This window comes from Suricata suricatta, chromosome 8 (genome assembly GCF_006229205.1).
Source record: "Suricata suricatta isolate VVHF042 chromosome 8, meerkat_22Aug2017_6uvM2_HiC, whole genome shotgun sequence".
Taxonomy (NCBI): domain Eukaryota; kingdom Metazoa; phylum Chordata; class Mammalia; order Carnivora; family Herpestidae; genus Suricata; species Suricata suricatta.
The window spans coordinates 52800527-52807787 of NC_043707.1; positions in this window are offsets into that span (position 1 = coordinate 52800527).

A 7261-nucleotide genomic window follows, 5' to 3' on the forward strand; every position below is an offset into this window, starting at 1 on the left:
TTCTAAAAGGTGTGAGGTGATATCTCACTGTGGTTTGATTTGTATTTCCCAGATTATTAGTAATGTTGAGCATTTATGTACCCATTGGCCACCTCTATGTCTTCTCTGGGAAAATGTCTATTCATTTCCTCTATCCATTTTTTAATTGGATTTTTTGGGTTTTTTTGCAGTTGAGTTGTATGATTATATATTGTTTTTTTTTTTCATTTTGTCGATGGTCTCCTTTGCTGTGCATGCAGTAAACTTTCTTTTTTTTTTGTAAGTGAGAAAGAAAATTTGTTGTGCATTAAACCACTGTGATTTTGAGGATTGTTTGTTACTACAGCATAAGGCTAGCGTATTCTGACTATAGGCTATACATTGTACACTATTCAATGTAGCTGGGATGGGAAGCTGACAATAGGACCCTGTTTCTGCTGCCGCCACCACCATGAAGCCCATGTGAAGAGGCTGGATGCCACAAGCACATCGTCACATCTTGCTTGCACATGGCTACTGCAGCAAGGACATTTCACTTCATTTTACTTGCACCTCTTTTCCTCCCCCCCCCCCACATAAGTGCATCTATTTGGGAGACCTTATTTGTACCTAAAATTTGGGTGGCAAGGGAGTCTGAGAAATATAATTTTTAGTTTCCCAAGTTCTTCAAATAGAGAGATAGACTAGAAGTTGAGGCAGCAGATCTACCCTACAGCCTATAATAAAGTTCCTCAAAGGCAGGGATGGATTGTAATCACCTTTGCATCTCTTGTATCGCAACCAGTACCAGACATTAGTGGGTATTCAATAGTGTTTCTTGAGATAATCTGAATCTATGGGCCCATCCTAAGTATTTTACCTCTCAGGTAAAACAATAAAGATGTTCTCGACATGAGCTGAGGCTCCTTGTGTCAGAGATTTGGTAGTTCTTATGGTCCCCTCTACTATGAGAAGAAAGTATTAAAGGTCTTCAACTCAAAGGAGTGGGAAAAAGAAAAAGTAACCATACCAAACAGAGAATAATTATATAAGTTAGAGTAAGCTACAAATAAAAAAAAACTCAAAGCAATAGTGGTTCATTTCTTTCTTAATTAAGGTCAGAAGGTAAAGAGTCCAAAACCAGGAACCCAAACTCTGTATCTCCATCATCCTTAACATGTGCTTTTCACTGTGTGGTCTAAGATGATTATTTGAGCTCCAGTGCCATTTCTCAATCCCAGCCAGCAAGTAGCTTGAAGGAACAAAGGTATGTTGCCTCCCTTCAAGAATACTTCCTGAAAGATGCACATTCCACTTTTACTTAAATTCTATTGTCCACTGGAATGTGAACAGAAATAATGACACCAATTGCATGTCTGGCTCACAGAAACCTCCTACACATGATCCCCCCTCTCTTCTGGCATCTGCTGGTTGGAATTTGGTGTCAAGGGAATATTTTGAAGTTATTTGTGGAAGATGATAGAGCCTCTATAAGCCAGGGGCCCTAGGTGACTGTGTGGCAAAGGGTTATTCCCCTGTTCTTCTACTCCTAACCAGGAAAACTTATACTGAACACAGATGTTACTGTGACTTTTTGAGGTATGTTTTACTCAACAGTTATCATTAAATACAGAAATTGTTACAGAAGTAGGGTGCTATCATGCAAATCTAAAATTAGGCAGACAGTAGACAACAAGGAAACTATTATTAGGAGCTGCAAAATGGAAACCCATGGCAAGACATTTGGTAAAAAAAAAGTTCCGTGCAATATTTGAGAAGGCTAATAAAGTGTCTACAAAGTCCATAGCTCTAGAAGAGGTTGGAAAATGAAATGTTAGTAGGTTAAGTTTAATGCTGCACTTAGCAAGATATTAGAAAAATGAAGGGTGTCTAGGTAGCTCAATCAGTTGAGCATCCAACTCTTGATTTCAGTTTGGGTCATAATCTCAGGGTTGTGGGATTGAGCCCTGTGTTGGGTTCTGTGCTGAGTGTGGAGCCTGCTTGAAATACCCTCTCACTCTTTCCCTCTGCCCCTCCCTGCACCCCCCTCACGCTCTTTCTTTCTCTAAAATAAAAAAAAAGAATAGATAAAAAATAGAAAAATGAGATGAGCTCATGCAATAATAAGCAGGTTTGCAAGCATAAATGAAAAGGAATACAGAAAGTACAGAAATTTGGAGCCTCAAGGGATTGGAGAAACTGACTGCTTTGTACTTCAAAGAATAGGAAATAGGATTGAAAAAGCTTTTGAGCAACAAGGGTCCTTTAAAATTCAGCCCTGCAGCAAAGATTAGGTTTAGGGTGTGGCCTTCACATTTAAGTCAGATAGCCCTTTGGGAAGAAGAGGAGCATAGGGGTGAAAAAGCAAAGAAAGAAACTAGGGTTGAGGATTACTTTTAGGAAAGAACTTTAGTGTTACTGGCAAATGGAACTGACTGGATACAAATAGATCAGAAGTCTTTCAGTTTTTGAGGGACTGTATTGCTAAAGAAACCATTTGTCTGTATTAAAAGCTGAACTCTTTACAAGGAATTCATGTTTCTCCATACCTATTTCACATGCGGGCTTAGAGGCAAAGCTTTGAGGGTAGAGTCAGTGACCACAGAGAACAATAGACAAGAGGGGTCACTGCAGAATGTAGAAGCAAGGTTTAGCTTAGAAACCTCCCTCCCTGCCAGTTCCCGATCCTCATGATGCCTCCATGCGGAATTGCATCTTTGCTGTTTCCCTTTCTCCTCTTTCCCACCTGGAAGTAATTGCTGCAATACATTTGCTCCATAATTATATACCAGATGTGACTGGGGAAGATACCTTATTAGGTTGTATTGGTCACAGTGAGCTTCACACCCTTGGCACTATTTATGCATTCAACCAAATAGTTCTGTGTTGTGAGGGGCTGTCCTGTTCATTATACAGTTTGGCAGCATCCCTTGCTTCTACCCCCTAGATGACCCTCCTTCCTACTTGTGACAATGTTTCCAGACCTGGCCTAATGTTCCCTAGATCACAAAGTCACCTCTGGTTGAGAATCACCAGGTCACAAGATGATGTGGAGTTATATCCATATCTGATGGAGAAGCTTGTGTAGTTACCTGGAGATGCTGTACTTTGAATTTCATGAGGTGACTGGGTGAGATTTTAGGTTATTTCCCTTGGAGAGGGAGTGAGTACACCATTTTGGAAGAAGGGTGAGATACACACACACACACACACACACACACATATCTGTATATATATACATACATATTTATATAATATGAAAGTTTATGAATATATAAAATTTGTTTATTTATTTTTGGTCATCTCTGTGTCCAATGTGAGGCTCAAACTCATGTCAAGAGTTGCATACTCTTCTGACTGAGCCAGCCAGGTGCCCCAGGTGAAATAGATATTTAATGATCAAATGGATGGACTATGGCATAGAGTGCTAGGTCATCCCTAAACATGTTTTCGCTTCTTTCTGAGGACACAGATTATATTTTCTAGTCTCTTTTGCATGACTGAGTTCCAGCCAATAGAATGTATACAATTTCCTGGCCTGGCCCATAAAAACCTCCTGCATGTGATTTTTTTTACTCCTTCCCCATCTAACGTCTAGACGTTGATACCAAGCTCGTGTTGGAAGCCAAGTGCTAAAGATGAGAAAGACTCCAGCAGTCTAGCTTTTTCTTATTTAAAAAAATTTTTAAGATTTTATATTTTTAAGTAATCTCTATACCCAATGTGGGGCTCAAACTCGCAACTCCAAGATGAAGAGTCACATGCTCCACTGATGGAGCCAGCCAGACTCCCCAGCCTGGGTCTCTCTATCAGCAGCTTATAGCACAGCCCGCACTCACTCTCCCAAACCGTTGACCAGAATACTGGTTTACGAGGTGACTGAGAAATTAGCATTTAATTGTGTGTGATTTTTACTTTTTTATTAAAATTTTTACAATTTATTTTGACACAGAGAGAGAGAGAGAGAGAGAGAGAGAGAATCCCAAGCAGGCTCTGCACTGTTAGTGAGAGCCGCATGCAAGGCTTGATCTCACAAACCACTGTGAGACAGTGACCTGAGCCAAAATCAAGAGTCAGATGCTCAGCTGACTGAGCCACTCAGGTGCCCCTCTTATTTTTTATGTTTAATATAGATTTAGGAAAACTTATAATTACAATAATTTAAATTCACATTGGGAGTCCATAAAAGTTTTTTCTTCTCTACATTGTTCATTTGGGGGAAATACTGCTATACTGAGTTGTTTGGAAAAAGCATGTATTCTAAAAGTGTTCACTCAAATACTTCCCTTAATTTTCCATTGCCTGAAACCAAACTGGAGTTATTGAGAAATTATTATAGGAGAATGACATAAAAGTTTGCGTAAGACATTCCTAGCCAAGCAAAAGCCTTTTAATTTCACATCAAAGGAAATATGGCAGCAAAAACACACCCTCTTTCTTTGGACCTGTAGTTAAATAGGGATATTACTGATACCTAAGTACTGATAGTTAGATGTCTTAAATACAAATTTGCCTAATAGAAGAATAAAGGCTTTCAAGGAAAGAACTAGATTACTTTCTGAGGTGCCTCCTAAAACTTTCATCACTAGTTCTTTTTACCTTTTTTCAAATTTCTGTGGAAAGATGGCAAATTGCCTTTGTGGCTCTTAAAAAAACAAACACTGGATTGTACACTTTTCTATCAGAAACCACCAAATTTAGTTAACAACTTCGTTCTAGTCAAAATTACAGTGGATTAAGATGGGTTCTTTAGCTGAGCAAGTGTGATAACCTAAGAGCCCGAGGATGAAACCTTTTTTGGGATCCTTAGACCCTGATTTGGTCTTTTCTTCTCTTGCCTCCTTCACAGTCTAATATTAAGGTAGCTATGGGAATGATCACTTCATTTCTTTATAAATTATTCTTATCAGGCAAAACTAGATTTCTCTTTCCAGAGAATACTAAATAATAAATTCATAAGCAAATACATTATAGATGTCATAGATGTCATAGAAAATATGACTATTTCTCTAAGAGAGCATTTTAGAAATTACAGATGCTCTAAAAAAACAACCGAGGAAATCTTTTAAGAATTCACACCAAATCAATCTTGAGTCCCAAATCTGAACAAACCTTCTTAATTTGTTGATTTTTATCCAAATATTTTTTCCAATTAGTAAACCAAAGAGGAATCTTTAAAGAAACCAAACTAAAAAAGCAACCATTAAATTGGAACCTTTTCTATGCATTTTCTAATTAAATTGGCAGAAGGCCAGAATACTGTTTTGTTTAGCTAGGGAGCTGGAAAGCATTTTTAAAAATAGCACTATTGTACAAGTATAGAATCTCTAGGTACATTTTTTCACCTGTCATATTTATCCTGTTTCTAAAACATGTAAATTGATCAATTACAATAAAAAAAATAAAAGATCCTCTATGGCAATCATAAGACAAAGACCATGCCTCCCATGATATCACCAGCTCTAAGTTATGGCTACATACCACTGGAGCTCTGAAATGAATCAGTTATGATTCAACAATGATGGACATTGATTTAGGAATTCCAAGTTTTAATCCCAGTTCTGCTTTTGATGGTTTCATTTGGAGCAAGTGACACCTTCCCTGAGCTTATTTTGTTCTGCAAATTGAGGGAAATGGTCTAGACCAGCACTGTCCAAGAGAACTTTCTACACTGACAGAAACAGTCTCCACTCTGTTCAGTATGGTAGTCACTAGCCACTTGTGGTTAATAGGTGTGGCTGGTGTGACTAAAGAATTGAATTTTAAATTATATTTAATTCCAATTAATTTCAATAGCCACATGTGGCTAATGGCTACCATGTTGCACAGCAGTTAGTTTTAGTCACAATCTCACTCAGCAAACATTTGAGTGCCTATAATTTGCCAAGCATCAGGCTACCTGGGGGTCATCACAGTATCTTTGCATTCAAGGAGTTAACATGGGGAAAAATGAAAGAAATACTTGCTAATACATGTGCCTCAGTAAACATATGCAAAAAGCATAGAAGAGAAAGCAATTACCAGAAGGCAAGTCATCTCTAAGATCTTCTCCAGTTCTAAAATCATATGAATTAAACTCAACAAATATTTACTGAGCACCTATTTTCTGTCCAACTCATTCTTGACCTGATTTCTGAGCATGGCACTATTATTCAGGGATAGTAGCTAATGAATACTATCAAAGCTTTAATTTTGTAGATTAATTCACTCAATATTTAGTGAGTGTTTCTTTATGTACCAAGCGCTTTGCTAGATATCTATGAAAAAAAATGAATTCGATGATGTTTTAAAGGTGATCTCAAATCACCTCTCAGGTCATATTTTGAATTGATAGTGTTTCAAATGTTGTTTCAACTACTTAGAAATAAGTCAGGAGCGTTGACTAGTGTTAATAATTTTTAAAAAGGTGGAAATGAAAGGATCAGGCATGTTTGTCTATTTTTTATGTTTTTTATTTATTTTTGAAAGACAGAGAGAGTGAAAGCAGGAGAGGGTCAGAGAGAGGGAGACACAGAATCCAAAGGAGGCTCCAGGCTCTGAGCTAGCTGTCAGCACAGAGACCGACACAGGGCTCGAACCCACAAACCACGAGATCATGACCTGACCCAAAGCCAGACGCTCAACCGACTGAACCACCCAGGTGCCCCGCATGTTCGTCTATTAAAAACTACTCATAAGTTTTACAATAGAAAATATCAGAATAAATACTTTGAGGACGTATTCCTTCGAAAAGTTTATTTTATTTTGTTATCTAAATATAAGTATTCATTCCTTATCAATGTTCTTTCTTCTTTTTTACTGCTATATTATCAAATCCAGTCTTTTTCTTTTTTAAGTTTTATTTTATTTTTGAGAGAGAGAGAAATTGTGAGCACGGTAGGGGCAGGGAGAGAGGGGGACATAGGATCTGAAGTGGGCTCTTTTGCTGATAGCAGAGAGCCTGATGCAGGGCTTGAACTCACAAACCTTGAGGTCATGATCTGAGCTGAAGTCAGATGCTTACCTGACTGAACCACCCAGGTGCCCTAAGTCCAGTACTTTTTTTTTATGCATTAGATTATGTCTTCTTTTATATAAAATGTTTACTTGCCTTAAATGGCGGTTATTTTCTGGATATGTACCTATTTACTTCTCCAACTATTATTTATTTAGTTGACCTGTATTCAATTAGAGAATACAAAAGCAAGTAAGAGTTGAAACTTCTAGAAAAGTTGAGGATTGGGGAAAAAAACAGATGAAAGCTGAGAAAGAGGTATTTATGTAACTCCCAGAGTACTTTAAGGGAGGAAGCAATTACTTCCAG